The following is a 22,728-nucleotide window of genomic DNA, read 5'->3' as shown; positions in this document are numbered from 1 at the left end:
TCTCTGACTTATTTCACTTTGTCTAATATTCTCTAGCTCCATCCATATCACTGCAATTGGCAAGATTTCATTCTTTTTTATTACTGAATAATATTTCACTATATATATATCTATGTACATATACATCTGGTGTGTGTGTATATATATGGTATATACCGCATCTTCTTTTTTTTAAATATTTATTTATTTATTTATTTGACACACACAGAGAGAGATATCGCAAGTAGAGAGGCAGGCAGAGAGAGAGAGAGAGAGAGAGAGGGGAGGAAGCAGGCTCCCCGCTGAGCAGAGAGCCCGATGCGGGACTTGATCCCAGGACCCTGAGATCATGACCTGAGCCGAAGGCAGCAGCTTAACCCACTGAGCAATCCCAGGCACCCCTATACCGCATCTTCTTTACCCATTCATCAATCAATGGTCACTTGGATTGTCTCCATAATTTGGCTATTATAAATAATGCTGCTATAAACACTGGGGTGCATGTATCCCCTTGAATTAGCGTTTTTGTATTTTGAGGGAAATACCCAGTATGATTGCTGGATTGCAGTGTAGTTCTGTTTTTATCTTTCTGAGGAACCTCCATACTGTTTTCCACAGTTGTTGCACCAGTTTGCATTCCCATTAAGAGTGCATGAGGGTTCCTTTTTTTTTTTTTTCCCCCTCCCACATCCTTGCCAACACTTGTTTCTTGTGTTTTTGATTTAGGAACTGGTTGGAGAATTTTAAGCAGGGGAGAGATTATCTAACTTAAAGATTTACAGAATCATTCTGGCTGCTTGTGGGAAGGAGAAACTGTGTATCGGATCAGGAGTCGGGGCAGTGAGAGCAATTAGGAAATTATTACAATTGTTCTGGTAAAGAGGGATGGTGGCTTGGATAAGGTGATAGGAGGAAAGGTACTGAAAATGGTGATTCAAGACTTATTCTTTTTTTTTTTAAGATTTTATTTATTTATTTGACAGACAGATCTCAAGTAGGCAGAGAGGCAGGCAGAGAGAGGAAGGGAAGCAGGCTCCCTGCTGAGCAGAGAGGCTGATGTGGGGCTTGATCCCAGGACCCTGGGATCATGACCTGAGCCAAAGGCAGAGGCTTTAACCCACTGAGCCACCCAGGCGCCCCAAGACTTATTCTGAAGGTATAGTTCACAGAATCTGCTGAAGGAATGGCTGCAAGGTATGAATAAATACGAAGTTTCAAGGGTGAGTCCTAAGTTTATGATCCGAGAAAGTGGGTAAATTACAGACATTAGAAAGTCAGGGAAGGAGCTTATTTGAGGAAAAGACTTCAAGAGCAGTGTCTAGGTCATGTTAAGTTCGAGGTGCCTAGTAGATATCTAAGTAAAGATGTTGAATAAGCACTAATTTATGAGTTTTAGATCTCGGGAATGTGCTTTAGGTTATAGATACCAATATACAGTTTTGTTTAATATTCACATACCTCTGAGGTGTAGGAGCTATTGTTAGCTCCCCTTTATAGAAAACAGACTGGGAGAAACAACACAGTTTGCTTCTGAGCATGGAGAAAGATTATAATGAAAACAAAAGGGAAGAAGGATCTAAATAGTTATAAACAGCTGGACTCCTATCTGGGTTGGTTGAGTGGATAAATCTAAGTATAGTTAATAGAAAATCTCTGAAAATGCATGATGTCAAAACAAAGCTGGTTACTGGCTGAGATTCAAGTACAGTATTAATTATAATACTGAATGACCTCAAAAAGAAGCCTCGAGGGTTTACAGTCAGTGAAATGCAAGGAGATATTTCATTAAGTCACAGATATATAATAGGCTCAATCTGCCAAGGATATACCTGGAAAGCACTGAATAAAATTAAAGAAGCCAAATATTTTTATCTTGGCTAACTACAGATTTAAAGGGAACACTGAAACCTATAAATATGTAAGAAGATAATGATGGATCACTTATTATACATGTGTATCTAAACTGTACCTAAATACTCAAGAAAAGAGGTTGTCTATATCTTTAGTGTAACCCGAGTTCCTCCATAGTTTGTACCTGAAGATATACAGCCACCCTTGAGAGCGGGTTGAATGGAACATAAAACTCGCTTCTCTCTGTACATTATCTTGGAGTATTCCCAACATGAGATAAATTCAGTTGTACGATTAGTATTCAACATTCCCTTTCCTCAGCTTCTAACTGCATTGTGTCTCTCTTGACAAAATCTCTGATTCCTTTACAGCAAATAATTATTTAGCAACTATTGTAACTATAGAATGTTTGGTTAAGGCATAGTTTTCAAACAGTTTGGATTTGAATCTCAGCTCTACCACTTTCCAGGTGTGTGATCAGAAGCAAGTCATATAACATTTCTGTGTCTTACAGAAACTCTCACCTGTAAAATGGAGGTAATAAAAGAGTCTTCTTCATAGAGTTATTATGGGGATTAAATGAGATAATGGGCAAAAATCTTTGATAAAGAGGATAAGGAATCAATGTTTGTTATTATTATTATTACTATTATTTTTATGTGTACTAAGAATTTTGTCTCCCTTATGTGGGAGAAGAAGAAACAACAAAAAGATAAATATTCCTAAAAAGTAAAATTACTGACAATAGTCATTTTCAAAGTTTTGACACTAAAAAGGATTTATTTTTTATTGTTTAAAGATTTTATTTATTTGAGAGAGACAGAGAACACAAGCAGGGGGAGCAGCAGGCAGAGGGAGAAGCAGTCTTCCCACCAATCAAGGAACCCAATAGGGGACTCGATCCCAGGACCATGGGGTCATAACCTGAGCCAAAGGCAGGCACTTAACTGACTGAACCACCCAGGTATCCTGTAAAAAGATTTATTTTTCAGAAATCTTTTGCAGTTTCCATTAGTAAAATAAGGTAGAGTTATTCTTTCATGTATGTCTTCAGAGGATCTCAATGAGATATTTAGTTCAACATTACAAAAAATAATTTTTTCAGCCAATTTACCAGTAATCCTGAGTGCAGATGAGAGATGAACTTTGGTAAGAATGTGGTACCCATTAAGCACCACAGAATCACTAGCAGGCTCAGGTTTGGAGTCAGACCTATGTAGCTCCAAATGATTCTCTTTCTCCTCCATGTTAATCTACAGAAGACTTCCCTTTTGACTGGGATGTGTTCTTTAATCACAGATGATTAATAACTAATTATATCAGCATAATTCAGATTAACAATATAAAGAGATGATTTAAATAGATTTCAAAAAAATACCTTCATACCATTTCTCTCTTGTATACACTGAACATGAATAACAATGTTTATGTTCTTAGAGAGGTGACTGTGGTATAAGAAGATACACACCATGTCTGTGTTACATAAGCACATGTCTCCAAAAGGCATACAGTGGTACAAACAGAAACATAAAGCAGGTGTCGAATGTCCAAACTACATCTCCAAACCAAATACATCATTTTAACTCTCAAATAGAACCTCACACCTGTATTTATGCAAGAGGCTACTAGGTGGTCCCTTAGAGCTTAGTTCACCATGATCATCTTAAACCCACTCCCAGCTGCTGAAAAAAAAAATAATTCTGTCATAACAGAGATAAAGAAAATGAAAGTTTAGCTCTTTTATTTGTTAGACAAAGCCCACTGAGGTTAAATTGCTTGAACAATGTGGTACACATGAGTGTGATGAGAACCATATTGTCAAAGCTTAGATTCAAAACTTTCTATCATCTCCTTCCCTCCATGTAAACCTTCTTTTTCTCTCCCTTTTTCTTTCTTTTTTCTTCTCACTCCCTCTCTTCTTGCCTCCTCCTTTCTTTTAACTAATTTATCAACTTTTATGTTCCTAGTTGATAAATCATAAATTTTATAGGCAAATGTCTGGGGGGCCTTTTCTTTCTTAGAGCTTCCTATCTTAGAGAGTGGGAAGAGCATTTTTTTTTTAAAGATTTTATTTATTTATTTGTCAGAGGGAGAGGGAGAGAGAGCTAGCACAGGCAGACAGAGAGGCAGGCAGAGGCAGAGGGAGAAGCAGGCTCCCTGCCGAGCAAGGAGCCCGATGTGGGACTCGATCCCAGGATGCTGGGATCATGACCTGAGCCGAAGGCAGCTGCTTAACCAACTGAGCCACCCAGGCATCCCGGGAAGAGCATTTAACAAGCTACTTGGAATGGATGATGTGGGCATCATGGGGAAAAGCGGGGTCCCTGAAGAAGCAAGCAAGCCGGACAGACCCTGAGAGAAATATAAGGGAGTCACACAATAGGAAATGCCATGTAGGCATCTGCTGAATGGATGAAAAAAAACAAAACAAAGCAAAACAACTAAGAGAAGAGAATAAGTATCCTGGAAAGAGTGATTAGCCTATGCAAGGGCCAAGATGTAAGATAGTTCAGGGAACAGAAAGAAATTCAAGATGGCTAATGTAGGGTCCAAGAGGGACAGAGACAGGTAGAGAATTTTGCCTCAGGAAGCATCATACCTGGAGACTCACTCGTACCTGGTTTGGATGAGATTTGGGTGAGATTTTGGACTGACAGTTGACACTGGAATGTCTAAAGACTTTTGAGGCTGTTGGGATGGGGTGAATGTGAAAAGGATATGAATTTTGGGAGGCGGATTGTTATGTGCTGAACTGTGCCTCTCAAAAATTCATATGTTGAGGTCCAAACCCCCAGTGCCTCTGAATGTGACCATATGTGGAGATACACTCTTTCCAGAGGTAATGAAGTTAAAGTGCAGCCATGAGGGTTGCAATCCTTACACTACAGGTGTTCTTGTAAGAAGAGGCAGTTTGGCTACAGACATGTACAGAGGGAAGACAAAATAAAGACACAGGGAGAAGATAGCCATCTATAAGCCAAGGAAGAAGCCTGGAACAGATTATTTTCTCATGGCCCTCAGAAGGAACCCAAACCTACCAACAGGTTGTTCCGTAACTGTGATCCTGGTCTCCATAACTGGGAGAAAATAATTCTATTGTTTAAACCACCCAGCCTGTAGTACTTTGTTATGGCAGTGCTAGAAAACCGAAACAGATTTTAGTTCTTATAGATCAAACTAACACCTACATGAGATTCGAGAAGCAGTCAATGGCCAAATCATGTACATAGCGCATTATGAAATGTGGACTTCCACCTAGAGCAAAGGCCAGTCAGCAGCCTCTAATGAGACACTACCACACAGGGAAGGTCCTTCCTCTGATCTATGACAGTCAGACTCCCTGCCTATTTTACCCAGTCTTTGGGTCTTATTGCTTCCTTGGTCAGCTTCTCACTGGCTGACAACACTCAACTGTTCTTTCAGGGCCTGGAGATTTCCCTAACTCTCTCGTTAACATTTGAGACTCCAGTTTTTAACTCACTTTGTATTTCCTTAGGACAGAGTAGGTTACATGATTTTTCATTTATTGATTCAGGTATTGTCACAGACACTGTTGTTGTCCCTCCCATATCTCCTCCTTCTTACTGCCTGCTTCAGGGAGGGCCACAATTTTCACACACCAGCCCTTGCCATTTCCCTGAGTAAGGGCTCTCTCTGACCCCTGTGGCCTGCTTTGTCTGAAGTGCAGAGTCCTGAAGTGAGGGGAAATTAATACTTCCTGGGGAGGGAGGGAGGAAGCAATAAAAGGGCTATTAGGATACAAGCAGTTTGTTATGTGTAAACAGAGATAACATGAAAAAATAATCAAACAAGCAGGACTACTTTGGAAAAGTCCAGCTCACAGCCATGTCACAAGGACAGAACTTGTCTACTTGGTTACCTTATTACTCCTATTTCCTTTTAATAAAATAAAAAGTATTTAGAAATTAACAGAGAAAAACCCAAGTCCTCACTAAAAAATTTCTGGACATTTTCAAAGAGCCTTATTAGATCCTGCATCAGCTTGAATGCTATTTACTGTTTGTAGGGGACCCCTCCATCGCAGCAGCTCACTGAGAGATTTAAAGAGCCAACACAGAACATTTACTTTTCTACTCTGATTAAAGGTCAAGCACAAGTTATCCCTACAGCTCTTGCTGACATAGCTGTACTGAATAATTATATTTATGCACATTGAAAATGAATACATTTATGAGAATGCAATTGTTTCTCTCTTTAAAAATAATTAAAGATGCCCTCCAGGGGAAAAATTAAAATGTTATTGTGTTGCAAATCTTTTCTAGAATCATTTGCAACAGATTCATAACATCAAAAGGAAACTACTTTTACTTGAACTTTATGGATATGTACAGTTGCCCAACATAGGCAGCTCTTTCTCATTTTGCAGGCTACAGTCCTCTCTGAGATGTTGAGCTGGGCTTAGAGGACGCCTAGTGGAAGGCCTGGGGGCAAGGTGTGGCCCCCTACTCTCCCTCTACCACCCACTAAAAACAAATAAGGAAGAGTAGGGAGATCCCTTGGACAAAGGCTTTGGGGAAATAAAGAAGCAAAGTGAGAAGAGGATCAGAAGTCGGAAGGAAGACAATACACAGCTTCTAAGTGAGTGCTTACCATGACGAAAGGAAAAGGAGGAATCAATGGACACAAAAGTTGTCAATTCGTACCTTCTATGTTTAACATATTCTAAATGTAAACACATACTGTTGAATTTGTAACAAAGAGCAATGACTAGTCTAATAAATTGTAGAACCTAAAGGAATATTTTTAAAATGTGTTGTAATATCTTGTGTTGTAATATCTTAGAAGACTTCTATAAACTACAAATTCCCAGTCAAGCTTCACATGGAATCCTGCTAACCTAAAATTTAACATCGCATTATAGTTTAGGAGCAAGAGTTTTTCTTATAGTTTGAACATGATACTATTATAATGTCAAGAAAGATCATGTTTTTCCATAATTCCTAGGTGAGAGCTATAAAAAACTAAGCTACATAATGGTAATTACTTAAAAAAAAAAGATTAAACAGGAAGGTCAAATATTTGATAACACAAAAGGCTCTAGAGCTCTAAATAATCATATACCTCACAAAAATCAATATTTTAAATACACACATCTATCATCTACCTAATGAAAATGCAAATATAAATCACATCTGTGTCTCAGAGGATGTTACTTATATAAAGAATATTGGAACAAAGAAGAAAATTTTCTCATTCAACAAATAATTGTCAAGTAAGTATAAGTAATTATGCCAAGTATATGTGGGCTTCAAAGTGAACAAGATTTAGACCCTACCTGATTGAGGTAAGTCTATGATCACTCATAATTTCAACATAAAGTGGTACACATTCGGGAATTTGGAAAAGAGAAATCAGGGTGTTAAGTGTAGAGGAGAGAAGAACCACTATCCCTTGACTGACTGTTCTGGGAAAATATAATGGAGACACAAATTTTTAACTGGGTCTAAAAAAATACATGAATATGGATGAGAAGAAGTTTGAGGGAGAAGAAAGGCATCAGAAAGGTGAAGAAGTATGGAAGCACAAGGTGTGATCTGGTAGCAAGTAGCCCCACCTGCCCAGAACAATGGGACCTGTTATTCTATTGTTCTGGGTGAACACCTGAATATAAAGTCGAAATGGAAAGGCCTTAAAGTCTGTGTCACAGATTCTATGCATGGAGATGGGAAAGGTTTGTAGGGGTGTACAGATTTACCATAATGCACTTAGAAGTTTGACCCTGAGGCAGAGTAGGATGCACTGGAATAGGAAGTATCTAGATCAGGGGTTGCAGACTTAAGTGCATGTCAAGGTCAGGAAGATACTGTAAAAAAAAGCAGCCTTGAAGAGGACCTACAGAGTTCTAGCCCATGAGAAATATGGCACATCCAATTTTTAGGAAAACTGGAAATTCAGATTTTGATGTGAAGTTTTCTTTCTTTCTTTTTTTAAAGATTTTATTTATTTATTTGACAGAGATCACAAGTAGGCAGAGAGGCAGGCAGGGAGAGAGGGGGAAGCAGGCTCTCCGATGAGCAGAGAGACCGATACAGGACTCGATTCCAGGACCCTGGGATCATGACCTGAGCCAAAGGCAGAGGCTTAACCCACTGAGCCACCCAGGCACCCCGATGTGAAGTTTTCTAACTCATAGATGTGAAGTAATCTATAAGGAATTTTTTATTGATTAGTTGATTAATGATTGAAAGCTGAATTCAGTCTATGTGCTGGGGACCACCAGTGACAAGCAACTTAGTGTGATCATGGCATGAGTTAATAAGGCCTCAAATTGGATAGTAGCAGGCTTTGTTTAACCATTCTTACAGAGTATTCAATTGATAAACTGGCTTTAATACATAGCAGTTAATAAGTCTAAGGCAACATGATTTAGAATTTATTTATTTATTTTAAAGATTTTATTTATTTATTTGACAGAGATCACAAGCAGGCAGAGAGGCAGGCAGATAGAGAGGAAGGGAAGCAGGCCCCCTGTTGAGCAGAGAGCCCGATGTGGGACTTGATCCCAGGACCCTGAGATCATGACCTGAGCCGAAGGCAGCGGCTTAACCCACTGAGCCATCCAGGCGCCGTGATTTAGAATTTAGAATCTGACCTGGATGGGTGCCTGGGTGCCTGGGTGCCTGGGTGCCCGAGTCAGTTAAGTGTCCATTTTTGGCTCAGGTCATGATCCCAGGGTCCCAGGACTGAACCCCACATCGGGCTCCCTACTCAGCGGGGAGTCTATTTTTTCTCCCTTTGCCCCCCCAACCCCGCTTGTTCTTTCTCTCTCTCTCAAAAAAGTAAATACATACAATCTTAAAAAAATGGAAGCATGTCAGTTACATAAGATTATGAAATTTATAGTTTGCATGATAAAAACCTAATGGAGTCATATTATAGTTATATTAAATCACTGAATATATATCATGTATATGTCCCCAATAATAATCATAAGTTAAAATTAAAAGCAGTAAGTTTTATGAATAGTAGGTATGTAGTCCTGAATGAAGACCCTGTTTATTATTACTATTAATCTATTAATAGTATTACTATTAATAGTATTACTATTACTATTAATCTATTAAAATGACTTATTAGCTTTGCGCAGTGGCAGTATCGTAGCCAATGAGGTTTATCCGAGGCGCGATTATTGCTAATTAAAATGACTTATTAAATCACTAGTTCTATTGTAATCCTTTAAACATCCAGGCAAGAGGCTGTTCTTCTCCCATAGTTAGTTTCAATAATGCAAATATTTTTAACACTTAGTAGATTAAAAAAAGAGGTCATCTAGTACTATTTTAATAATATTTTCAGACCAAAGGTCCTACTTCTATGAATTATATGGAACAGAATGATCTTCCTGAAACTTTTGTGTCTCCTACACTCATGTTAAGTGTTTAATAAGGTATGCTTGTAGCATGAAGGATACCTTCAACAAAAAGTAAGAGGAAGCTCTGAATGGATCCAGAGTCATGCTGTCACTAATTCAGGGAAGACCCGGGGGGGGGGGGCAACCAGAAGGAAGAGGAGAAGATGGAAGTGGAAGGAGAGGAAGCACTGTTTTCTCTCTGGGCCTCCCTCTTCTCTGCCTAGATTTCCAGGATGGTAGACACCTGGGTAAGTTCTCCTGCAAGGCACAGGTGGAACAAGACAGGCTCAATCAGGGGGATGTGTGCCAAGAATCTGGCAACTGCCCTAGGCCCAGGAGGGCTTCCCAAATGAAGGTAGATTTTATCCTGTAAACTAGGTTACCAAGACGCTTGTCACTTTGCATGCATCGTTCATTTGTCATCTCAGAGCCATTTGTAAAATTTTGTTTAAATGATAAAGATGGGGGTCAATACTGAAAAAAGGATTCCTGCAGGAAGTCTGCGTTTACAGAGCTTCTCCGAGACCAGTCTGGGGATTTCAAAGCTGATGAATCCGAAATCCCCACATGGAAGGTAACAGGTTGACAGCTGGGAATAAGGGTCAAGGTCAGATCATTACGCTTCAAAAATTTTTTCTCTTTATAAATTGTACAAGTTCAGGGTTTGATTTTAAAATTATTATTATTATTATTTTATTTTATTTTGGGAAAGAGAGAGGTTGGGGAGGGGCAGAGAGAGGTTGGGGAGGGAGAAAGGGAGTCTTAAACAGACTCCATGCCCAGAGTGGAGTCCCAGGCAGGGCTTGATCTCACAACCCTGAGATCATGACCCGAGTCAAAATCAAGAGTCAGATTCCTAAACCTGATTTTTTTAATTTTTAAAAAAGAAAACTGTAGGTTTCTCCAACAAGTTGGTATCCAACTTCAGGGCTATCAAGTAAGTAAGTACTTTAAACGTCTGTGAGATTGTTGAAAATAATTTGTAAAGGAATCTTGATTTTTTTTCTCAGCATCCACACAACAGTGCTCATACTGAGTCAGTAACCCTCTGCATGGTGACAAAGTATGGTCCCCAACAGTCACAACAACTGCTCTTGAAACTGGTGTCTAAAATAAATGACTGCTTTTACCCAGGGTGACCACATTCCCAGTTTGTCTGTTACAGGCTCTGTTGACAATTCTTGTCTTGGTATAATTACAATTGATTCTTTTTCCTCTCAAAAGTGTCCCAGTTTGGATAGCAAAGTATATAAACAAAGAACTTTCAACTAATAGCTGGTTTATCTGCGTAACAACCACAAATCAAAGAATCTGAGCCTGAATTTACTGTATCCAAGCACCACTAAAGACTTTCCTTCAATTAAATGATATTTTCAACGATCTTGTTGGCATAGTGATTTCTGTTCTCCTATATTTGGTTTGCTTATTGGTTCTATGGCTAGAGTGCATAAAGCTGTGAATTTAAAAAAATGTTACCTTAGCACCAACCGAAACCCACCATTTGAGGCCATACCTAAATTTGTGTATTTGAAAATTTCTTAGGCATAGCTTTAAAAATATATCTGTAAAAATAATTAAATTAAATTAAATTAAAAAAAAATATATCTGGATATTACTTTTACTCTGCAGGGCTGTGTTATTATTAGAAAAGGTAGCATAGATTATAAATTGTATTTTCCTTGTTTTAGCGGCCATTTAACTGAGAATAATTTTAAGATTTTATTTATTTACTTGTCAGAGAGAGAGGGAGAGCGAGCACAGGCAGACAGAGAGGCAGGCAGAGGCAGAGGGAGAAGCAGGCCCCCTGCCAAGCAAGGAGCCCGATGTGGGACTCGATCCCAGGACACTGGGATCATGACCTGAGCCGAAGACAGCTGCTTAACCAACTGAGCCACCCAGGCGTTTAGACCCTAGCTATATAAATCAGCTTTTCTTAAGCATACTTTACTATATAGTCTATATATTTTAGATGATCTATTTGCTTATTTTTTCTTAATTTTCTTATTTTCTGTTAACTCACAAGCCACTTCAACTCCTTTGTAAATTTAAAAACACTAAATAAATATTAAAACCAAGAATTAAGATAAATATTCTGAGTCCTCCCTTCATTCTAGAAATAATTATCATATTTGTCATTAAAGGACAAATGTTAGCTCAAGGTTGGCATGATGGAATTAAGCTTCTAGGCAAAAATTCATTCATTTTCTAATGTCAAAATATGAAAGGAAAAGAGTCCCCTGTCTTTCTAGTTTGGAGGAGAAAAATCACAGCAACTGTTTCCATTCTGCATACTAATACACAGAGTATTCCTTCACATTATTTTTGAAAACGACTTTGGGCTACTCGTGCTAATACAAACCGTGTGACTTTGGACAAGACAATTCCCTCCCTCCACTCTTAGTTTTTCATCTTTCAGATGGATTAACACTTCCTTCCTGTACTTGTTGTGAAAATTAAATATAATAATATATAAGGAGCGTGCCCTGAATATGGCAGATGCTCAAGACATGCCAATAGTTACTCTTATTTTAAAAAGAAGGAAAAGTAGCTCCTTAACAATCACAAAGACTACAGTTTGGGACCTCTTTGAATTCCCCAATTCGTAAATGTTTCTCAATTACATTAGGCAGAAAATAAAACTTGGGGACTAGTGTTCATAATAACTCATGCTTCACTGCATTTAGAGAATACGGTAAACTTATTCATGTCATGTGTTATTAATCACTGTGGGATCTCATGTCTTACTCTAAGTTTTTGCAAATTTGAGTTTATTTCCTGTTTCAGGAGCATCATTTTCTTATATCTCTTCATGTACTTTTCTCCTCTAACTGTAGACATTGGAGTTTGCTTGACTTCTGGGACCATTCTTCACAAGGAATGAAATGTGCCTTGCTTTAAGAGGGCAATCACATATGCCTTTATGAGCAAAATCGATAAATTTTCAGTGAGATGCTAAGAAGACTCCAGTTAGATGGCAAGAGTCCCTCACTCATTTTAATCTTGACTCCTGTTCTTCTAGTCCAAATTGTGCAAGTGATTCAAATCTGTGCCTGCAAAGTAACAAATTACTACAAGAAATGGGATAGTTGGGTGACTTGGAAGATATTAAATCACAAAAGCAAGAGTCTACTGGTCCCCTCAGTTTTGTTTTGTTTTGTTTTTTCCCTTAGAAATTTCATAAACACAGAAAGAAAGACAAAATAGATATGACCTGGTGTATCAGTTCAGAGAGAATGGTACAAAGATTTGTATGTGAACCAGAGTTATAATGACGTATGTGGGAGCCATGAAGGAAGAGCAGTCGAGTCTTAGACGCATCTCTGCTCAGGCTGAGGAATGAAGAGATCGGGAACAATTTAGAGAGAGGAACCAGAGCTAGCTAAGGCTGGTTAGGCTTCAAGCTAAATTCTGAAAGAAACTTGCAGAGAGAGCCCTAGTTCCTGGACCTAATTAAACTTGGACCATTCTTTTTAGGAAGTAGGGGGCTTCTTTCTCTGAAGAAAAGCATCAGATCAGTTTTTTCTGTCTTTCTAGTCAGCAGGCCATCATAAATGGGTTAAATCACAGTCCTCCTCTGGTCTAACACAGTAGACCTATTGTAATTACAGTGTTATTCTCACAGAAGCAAAGTTAGTTGATGAAAGCTTGCGGTTTCTCTTTTCATAGTAGGGGTATTGATAAACACGTGAGTGAATAAAGTGTCATGCATGACGATGTTTGTGTTACATCATTACTCAAGCAACCATTTAATAATGAGGAGAATAACACATGTTCAAAAAATACAGACGCTTTACAAATGGCATCTTTTTTCAGCTTTCACTAAAACCTGGTAAATTTCATATTACTCTTACTCATAAAGAGACTGAGATTAAATGATTCACCTGACGTGGCATAACCACCAAGTGGAAAAACTGAAATAAAATTATCTAGGTCAGTCAAATTTCAAAGTCAATGATCTTTCCAATGTACCATGCTTCTCCTCCAGAGAAATCTAAATGATAAATATTTTCTACTCTTAATAGATGAAAAGAAAATTAAAGCAAAGATCAATGAGTGGCCAGCAAAGCAAGTCGGTCTGTAGAGGAAAAGACTAGAAGTGAAAATTTCCAGGTTTCTCTTAGGAACAAGAATCATTATTTCTCCCTGTTATTCTGGTCCTTCATTATCCTTGTCCCTGGAATTTGGCAAATCACTCCTGCAGCTCTTAAGCAAGCCCAGATTGGTTTCTCTGACTTAAAATAGGAAACATGCTACTACACACATGTACTACTGAGGCAGCAGCTTCCAACTGGTAGCACAGCTGGATGGAGGAGTTCCACAGACCTCTAATGTTGCTAGGACCACACTCCCATCCTGAGTAAGACCAACATTTCACTTGAGAAAACGCAGTTGTGCTGGTTTTAATCACTTGAAACTTAATTATGCGTACCATTGTCTTACAATAAACAGCTGCAGAATTCTAGGAGATTTACTATAGATTATGACATTTTATCAAAGTATAGTATATCATGAAGAGTACATAAAAAGGTTTCATTTGTCTTCCCCTTCATGTATCCACTACTAATGTGTCGACACCGTTTTTTAAAACTTCTTTGGCTATCTAATAAATTTACTGTTGATCACCTCAGGATGCATTAGATTGAAAAAACAGCTAAGTGGTCACTAAATTATGCAATACTTTGCAAAGTAAAGTGTTAATTAGACTATAAAAGGAGAGTGCTCTAAAAGAATTATAATTTATTTCAATAAGCTTTTTATTTGAGCAGAAAGTAAATTTAAATTTACTAGGATCTTACTATCCCCAGGGTCATCTGCACTACTGTCCTGTAGATGATACTAAGCTTCCTGTGTTACAACTCAGAATTCTCTCTATAAGAGCATTCCCAGGCTTGTCTTCTAAGACCCACAGCCAGTGTCAAAAGACCCTGCCTCTACAAACCCACAAACCATGGCTAAACATCACATTTTATAAGCCTTGTGAGACAGAACACAGCCTCTCTTGTCAGACTGCCCAGATTTAAATTCTGGCTCTGACACTGACTAGCTGTGTGACCTTTGACAGGTTACTTAACTTTTCTGGGCCTCAGTTTGAAATGAGTTAGTATAGTATGCCCCAACCCCAACCAAACACAGTAAACTTTCAATATGACTCTAAAGATGATGTGAAGTTCTTCTTTCTCTTCCCACACTACAAAACAGTACAAGATTATTACAAAGATGGTGCTTTGTTGAGAAAAGAAACTAAAATCTCCAGGGCCATGTTCAAAACACATACTATTATTCTTCACACACACAAAGACAAGAGAACCTAAACCGGTTTCTGTCACAGTGAAATAGTAAAGAGGGCTGGGATTAAGGAAGAGGTATATTTTGGAGGAACCAGTGAGCTGAGATAGTGGTAGCTTTTTTTCTACCCTCTTCACATTTCCTTTCTACAAGCTCCATAAGCCTGGTACTTACATCCACCAAGGGACTGATGATTGCCTCTTGTCTCAAAGTGAATATGATGCCATTGGCACTAGACAAAGAGGTGCTGGCAGACTGTGCTCCCATTGTTTGGCAAGGAGAGGTAGGTAGAAGAAGGATATATAGAGCCTTATTTGGATGCCCCATACTGGACCACTATATATATATATATCTATCTATAGATAGATATATATATATATACATGCAGATTTTCTGAGGATCTTCTAAGAGCCCACAAAGCCGCATGTAAAGGCAGGCATTTGGATATACACCTCACAGAGGGAAGCCAAGGCTGGTCAGTGCATCAGAGAAGTTGGGATGGCTCATCGAGGGAGGTCAGCACGTCTCGGAGGATTGTCTTTTCCCTCTCCTACCTCCAAGTCCTAGCACTAAAAGCAGAGCAGAGAAGGCAGCCAGTGTGTGACAGCACAGGCCCCACATCCTAAAGCCCACACTGTCCACTGGAGGTCTGGACCACAAGTGCTCCATATCAAGGAAAAAGGGAAGAACATCGTGTGGAAGAAAGGAACTTTAAGTCAAATGTGATATTGAAAAATTAACAAGGATGGATCACCTCACTCCCAACACCAATTTATTCTTATTAAATGAAAGTGACTGAAAAGTGACAGAATTAGATCAAGATGGCCTTAAGAGAGATGGATTCACAGCAGGAAAGAGAAAGCCCCTGAGACTCAAGGAGGCAGTTTTTACTGAAAGATAAAGAATATGATGCCCACTCCTGTTGAGTTGAGACTCCTCAATCAAAACAAGTTTGTTTGTTTGTTTGTTTAAATTGGAGATTGCAATTTCTGACATAGTCAAGTCACACTGCACAAACTATGCTCAGGATCTGTCCCTTGGCAAAACCTTGGGAAGTTTCTAAAGTCCCCATCACAATGTAAACTTCAGCCTCCTGAACAGTTATTTTCCCTTTAAGTGGTTCTCTAAGGAGAGTCATTTAAAGGAGGTTTAAAGTCGTTAAAGGAGGACTCCTTTAACATCTCTGAGCAGACCTTCAGCAGGGTTCTTTACCTGATGCTGAAAAAATGTACCTTGGCTCAAATAAACAAGGTAAATGTCATGTGAGTAGTACATATTTACATATTTACTTATTATGTGAATAGATACAAGGTTATATCTATGATGTTAAATATGTGCTTTCTCTGGAAAAAAATACAGATGCATTTGATTAATGTAAAAATAGATAGAATTAAAAAATGGAAACACTAAGGAATGTTACTTCAGTTACTCTCTTCCCTACGTTATTTTTTACTATTTCTTCTCAAAGCGCAAACGTCTACAAAGAAAAAATTGCACCCAAGGTCTTTTTAGAAGTTTGGGGTGAGGCAACAACATGTTTTCTTTTATATTGTTTGCTGACCTTACCTTTTTCCCTCAGTATTACACAGACCTAAGCAATCTTGGGGACTGTTCTTTCTTTGCTGCTTAAGGTAACATGGGGACATTTATTCCTCTGACATTTATTTTTTCTGACTTCCTGACATCACACTTAATGCTCCCTTGTCTTGCTGCTACTGAACTTGGCTTTACTACAATTAGATGAACTAGATTGTATAAACTAAAACTGCAATTCGTGAATTCTTCTGTACAGAAAGTCCCCAAAATTAGGGGAAAAAAAAAAAGCTCTCAGTCCTCTACCTTCACCATCAAATGGTCATAAATTATGAGTTCCCTGATTATAGGATCTAAACTTTTATCAGCAAACACAATAAAAAAAAAAATCCCCCTAGAGCAAGACAGTAGTTTCTTGGTTTTGATGTCCTTTATGGAGCCTCTGCTGCCATAATTCAGATACTCTTGCTTCCTCAATGGCTTGTCCCCGTTCTTGATCCCTTGTACATGGCTCTAGGTGTTCCCCCATGATCTTGCTCTCTGGGACTGTGTCCTTCTGAGTCTTCACTGCCTGCCTGGTCTACTCTGAACTCAACCCCAGGGTAGCCCTGCTTCCAACCACAACCTCACTCCTCTGTCGCCGCACGGCTCCATCTGCTTGCTAGCCCCATGTCCCATATTTGCCCAATCTTTGCTGCAGCCCTACCCTCCTTCCTTGTCTCACTTGCCAACATACTTGGTCACACTTATATTAGGGCAAGATGGTGACAGCTAAAGGGCTAAAAGTTAATATATGGTGGGGCTTACAGACTACCAAATTTGAATACATGAAAACATCTTTCCCCATGAGACTTCTGATCTGACTTCTCTCTCCATTCCTTGACATTTATTAACTTCTAACATACAATTTGCTTGTTTATTTTCTGTTTCTCCCCAATAGAATCTAAGCTCCATGAAGGAGGGATTTTATCTTATTCTGTCTGTATCCCAAACACCTAGAAAAGTGTCAAACACTCACAGCTATTGAATAAGTTTTGCCAGTAGTAATCATGAATTTGAATCTACCACTACCTGCTTGCTAACCTTGGATATGGAAATAAGAAACATAAAAGCTAACTGGCCAATAAATCCAAACATTTTGTCTAATAGTTCCAAGCAGCATCCAACTGATTTCTGAGATCATGCATAAAGAACAGAAATTTAACAAAGACTTCCAGATTAGTAGAAGATGTTAAAAGTCACCTAATGCAACCATGTCATTAAGACTAACTTGTGTCTTTTAGAAGCTTAGTGTACATTTTATTGAAGGAAAATTTGGATCAACTTTGTATCTTTTCCAATTTACTCTTTTGTACATTACCAGCTTGGTCAGAATAGCTATAAAGTAATCTTTAAACCTCACAGACCTGACAAACTTTTTGAAAGCTATTTTTTGCTTGTTTATCTGTTTCATTAACCTCCAGTCTTTATCATATATTATGTTTACCTCTCCAACTTTAAAATTACAAGGCACTTAATTCAGGCAGATTAATAAACTGCTGAAGGCTAGTCATTGGAAATTAAAACAAGGTAGCCCTCCAACTTCTCACATGATCATTTCCAGAATTACTCCATCACAGAATTCCTCCTTTATAGTATCTACCAGGCCTTCAAAAAAATTGTGCAACTGAAAATTCCTTGGTTTGCATTTAGATTTAATTTGAAGTCGTTGAGTGTCACAATGCTGCTTCAGAGAAATAAAGCTCTAGTAGGTAGTTAAGTCTGATGAGCTTATTCAAAGAATGTTAAACTGCAATGGGGAGCACAAACAGAAAATCAATCTCTGCTGTGCCCAGGGTCGCACAAAAAAGCAATAAGCAGCTAAAACTAGAAACCTGGAATTGCTTTAAAAAATATTGCCTGCTTCTTTACACAGGTCACTTCAAATTACAAAGCATATTATTGTAGGCCATATAAAAACAGATTTTTTGGTAACATAATCTTTTATATAAGAAGAGATATTTGAGTGACTCATATAATAAATAGTATTTATTTTTCTGAGTTATAGGGCTTGAAAATTCATTCCCTAAATCCAAATTTATTTTATATTTTATAATTTTGATTTTAAAAGTATCTATTTTATGCAAAGACTCAAGTTACAGAACAGCAGAACACATAGAGCTTACAGTCAAAGAACAGGAAACTATCATAGCAGAAATTACTTAAATGGTCTAAAATATCTGCTTTTTTTAAGGTTTATTGGCCTGAAACAAATATTCAAGGTAAATATTCTACAAAAGAAAAGTTGTTCCCCCAGAATTCAATGTTTGCAAGAACAAAAATCTAAAATTTCAGTTTTTGGTATATATTTCCTAAAGCATTCATTTGCCACCTGTCTCCAGACCTCAATTTATAGCAAATAGCCTTGCTAAAAATAATAAACATAATAGTGTCCTTTGGGTAGGATTCCTCTCAACGTCCTTCTGTCCTGTTTGTAAATGCACCTATCACTGTTCCCATTCTTCTCTCTAGCCTCAGTAACTAATAATCCTTACAATCGAGGCTAATGTTTCTACATATTCTTGGACATGGGTCTGTTCCTGCAGCACTCTCAGGAATTCTAGTTCATCAGCTGTCCTCCTCCTTTGTATCTTCAGACTTTTCCAGAACTATTGATTCTAGCATCCTCTCTCATTCTCCAACCCACACCCTGACTCACACACTCACAAAGGTGGATGAGAATAGCATCCCGTAGCACTTCCAAAGAGACCTGATGGTTATGTAAATACAGAACCTGAAACTAAAGTTAATACCCATCCAGAGTGCTCCCTGAAGTTCAACAACCTGTAGAGAGTTCAAAAGAAACACATGACCACTGATCAGTCACTACTGGCTCCACTACTAAACCACTCATCTGTGAAACAAAATATTTCATGATTCCACATTAGCATGATAGAATTTTTTTTTCAATTTATTTATTTTCAGAAAAACAGTATTCATTATTTTTTCACGACACCCAGTGCTCCATGCAAGCTGTGCCCTCTATAATACCCACCACCTGGTACCCCAACCTCCCACCCCCCCGCCACTTCAAACTCCTCAGATTGTTTTTCAGAAAAGAAAATCATGTCTTTAAAATGATTCCAAAGACATACAAAATTTCTGTTATCCAAACAAAGGAAAATTTCTGTTATCCAAACATTAAAGATGAATGTATTTTTAAAATTTCAAAATTGAAATATATATATATATATATAATATTAAAGGATTTTTGTTTTAAAAAACATCTTAAAAATCAATAAATAATATAAAGACCCAAGTGTTGGGGGGAAGAGAACAAAGAATGTATATGGAAAATTCAAAATAGAAACACTGTAAATGGCCAATCAACTTTTAGAAAATATTCATATTCACTAGTAGAAAGGAGATGGAAATTAAAATAACAATAAACCTCACACACTTTTTACCTATAAAGCTGAAAAATGTTTAAACAATATACAATGCCCCAGGCAAGAGTGGAAATAGCTATTCTCACAGATGAGAAATTTGGACAGCCTTTCTGAAGACATTTGTCAACATACAGCATTATGCTGAATGAAATAAGTCAAGCAGAGAGAGTCAATTATCATATGGTTTCACTTATTTGTGGAGCATAACAAATAGCATGGAGGACAAGGGGCGTTAGAGAGGAGAAGGGGAGCGCCTGGGTGGCTCAGTGGGTTAAAGCCTCTGCCTTCGGCTCAGGTCATGATCTCAGGGTCCTGGGATCAAGGCCCGCATCGGGCTCTCTGCTCAGCAGGGAGCCTGTTTCCTCCTCTCTCTGCCTGCCCCTCTGCCTACTTGTGATCTCTATCTGTCAAATAAATAAATAAAAATCTTAAAAAAAAAAGAGAGAAAGAGGAGAAGGGAATTTGGGTAAATTGGAAGGGGAGGTGAACCATGAGAGACTATGGACTCTGAAAAACAATCTGAGGGGTTTGAAGTGGCACGGGGAGGGTGGGAGGTTGGGGTACCAGGTGGTGGGTATTATAGAGGGCACGGCTTGCATGGAGCACTGGGTGTCGTGAAAAAATAATGAATACTGTTTTTCTGAAAATAAATAAATTGAAAAACATAAAAATTAAAAAAAGCTTTAAATTTATTTGAATTTGTTTTGATAAAACAGCATTTTAGTTTTTTTAGTTGCAAAAAACTGAAAGTGTTTTAAATTACTTACAAGATATTTATCCATATGATAAAATATTATGGATTTCCCAAGCTTTAAGAGTTAAGTAAAAACTATTTTCCTCAGATCTTTGAGTTTCTAAGATATGAATATGCTTTGTGGATCTCCAAGAGGGAGTAAGAGTTCCTCATTTTTTTTTTTTTTTTCCTTCTAAAAGGCCAGGTTGATTGGGACACCTGGGTGGTTCAGTAGGTTGAGCATCTGACTCTTGTGTTCAGCTTAGGTCATGATCTCAGGGTTGTGAGATTGAGTCCTCCACTAGGTGTAGAGCCTACTTAAGATTCTTTCTCTCCGCCCTTCCCTCCTCCTGAAAAACTTTAAAAAATAATAATAAAAGTCACATTGAAGTACAACTTAGTACAATTCAGCTTGATGCATGTTGACAATCAAGACATAGAACAGTATCATAAACATTACAAGTACCTATAGGTGCCTTTGTACTTAACCCCTGTTCCTCCCCCCAAATCATAGCAACTACTACTCTTATTTCTGATCTTAGGATTGTTGTCTTTTTCTACTATCTCATATAAATGGAATCCTATACAGTATTGCTTTTTGAGTCAGGCTTCTTTTATTTAGCATAATGGCTTTGAGATTGATTCATCCCTGTTGTGTGTATCAGTAATTCCTTTTTATTGCTGAATAGAATTTCAGTGTGTGTGTGTGTGTGTGTGTGTGTGTGTGTGTTTGTGTATCACAATTTGTTCATTCACTCACCAGCTCATGGACATCTGAAGCTATTTCCAGATTTGGGCTATTGTGAATAGAACAACTATGAATTTGCATTAGGTCTTTGTGAGGACATGAGTTTTTATTATCTTGGATAAATATCTAGGTGTTTGATTACTAGGTAATATATAACATATATATTTAACCTAGTGAGAAATGGTCAAACTGTTTTTCCAAAGTGACTTGTCATTTTACATTTCCAACAACAATACATTAGACTCTGACCACACTTGGTATTGTCTATCTTTCAAATTTTGGGGATTCCAGTGAGTGTGAAGAGTATATCATTATAGTTTGGATTTGCATTTCTCTGACAATTACAGATACATTATTTTTTTTTATATCTTTTCATGTACTCATTTACCATTTGTTTATATTCTTTGGTAGTGTCTTTTCAAATCAGAAGCTGTTTGCCATCTTATTATTTAATTATTTTTGATGCACATACTTTATTAAAAATGTGTTTTATGTTTTTTTCCTCCAAATCTGTGGTTTGGAGTCTTTTTTTTTTAACAGCATCTTTGAAAGAAGTTTTAATTTTGAAGAAATCCAATTATCTTTTTTTCTGTTCGGTTTTATGTTTTGGAACCCATTCCAAGAATTCTGTCTAATAAAAGTCACAAATACTTTTTTCTGTGTTTTATCTAATAATTTCCTCATTTTAGCTATCACACTGAGGTCTATGATTCATTTTGAGTTCATTTTTGTATATATGGTGTGGAGTAAAAATCTGCTTGTTTCATTTATGTACATCGATATCCAGTTGTTTCAGCACTATTTGCTGTTTACTGCTGAATTACTTTGGCATTTTTGAAAAACATCCCAGACTTATTTAATGACAAAACCTACTGATTTTTTTCATCATGAATTATTATGTCTACCCTTTTGGTAAATGCTTTTAATAAAACATTATTTAATAATATATTAAAACATTAATGACACATTGTTATGGGGGGAAGCTAGAAAGGCAAAAGTATATGTACATGACAGGAGTATTATATATCAAAATATACACAGAGAAGTTATAATGTTTTGATTATCTTATGAATACTTTAACTTTTACATGTTTAATACAATTTTCATTTTTAAATATACATATAATTTATAATAAAAATTTTGAATTTTACTGAATTCATTAATATTTTTGATTCAGTGGTCCCTCAGATTAAGCTAAAAGTAGCAGAAATAATCACATGATAAATGCACTTGAGTGGTATCAGACAGAAAAGGGGAAAAATTCTGGTTAAAAGTAATTTAAGATTTTCTAAAAGCAACATCAGATTATATGTGACAATTCTATGGTTAAATTAAATGTTCTCAAAGGAACAGACTCATAACTTTAGTGTTAAACCAAATGTTCTTAACAAAAGACATCCTTAAAAAGAGAAAAATCAATGAATGATTTAGGCAAAAATTCTATTATGCAATCACACCCAGCTTTAACATTTATCAATTTTAATGTTGACACTCCCTTCACACACAGGTAATCAGGAATTACCTTCACACACAGGTAATCTGGTAATACTGCATAGTGTATGCAAAACACCAAGAGATAATGATTAAATTTTTTCTTTTCAGATTTTTCCTAGATTTTAAGGCAGGAAGATAAAAATGACAACTATCAACACTTCTATTTCTTTATCATTTCTCTTTCTCTTTCTTTTATAAGAGTGATAGTTTTAGCAGAGCGGAACTTGCCTTTTCAGGAATTCTTATTTGCATTCACAATACCAGTGATGCAAATGATCCTGCAAGTGTGCGTGTGTGCTCTATG

The 22,728-nt window shown here is 37.4% G+C and overlaps 1 protein-coding gene and 1 pseudogene across 36 annotated transcripts in view; one reads left to right on the top strand and one right to left on the bottom strand.

Moving 5' to 3' along the window:
- Positions 1 to 22,728, bottom strand: part of RIMS1 (regulating synaptic membrane exocytosis 1) — a 498,418-nt gene that overhangs the window by 317,372 nt on the left and 158,318 nt on the right. The gene's annotated exons all lie outside the window — the stretch shown is intronic.
- Positions 8,927 to 9,107, top strand: LOC122897055 (annotated as a pseudogene).

Source organism: Neovison vison, chromosome 1 (genome assembly GCF_020171115.1).
Source record: "Neovison vison isolate M4711 chromosome 1, ASM_NN_V1, whole genome shotgun sequence".
Lineage (NCBI taxonomy): Eukaryota > Metazoa > Chordata > Mammalia > Carnivora > Mustelidae > Neogale > Neogale vison.
Note: the sequence above shows the minus strand (reverse complement) of the source record. Positions and strands in the feature narration are given on the sequence as shown.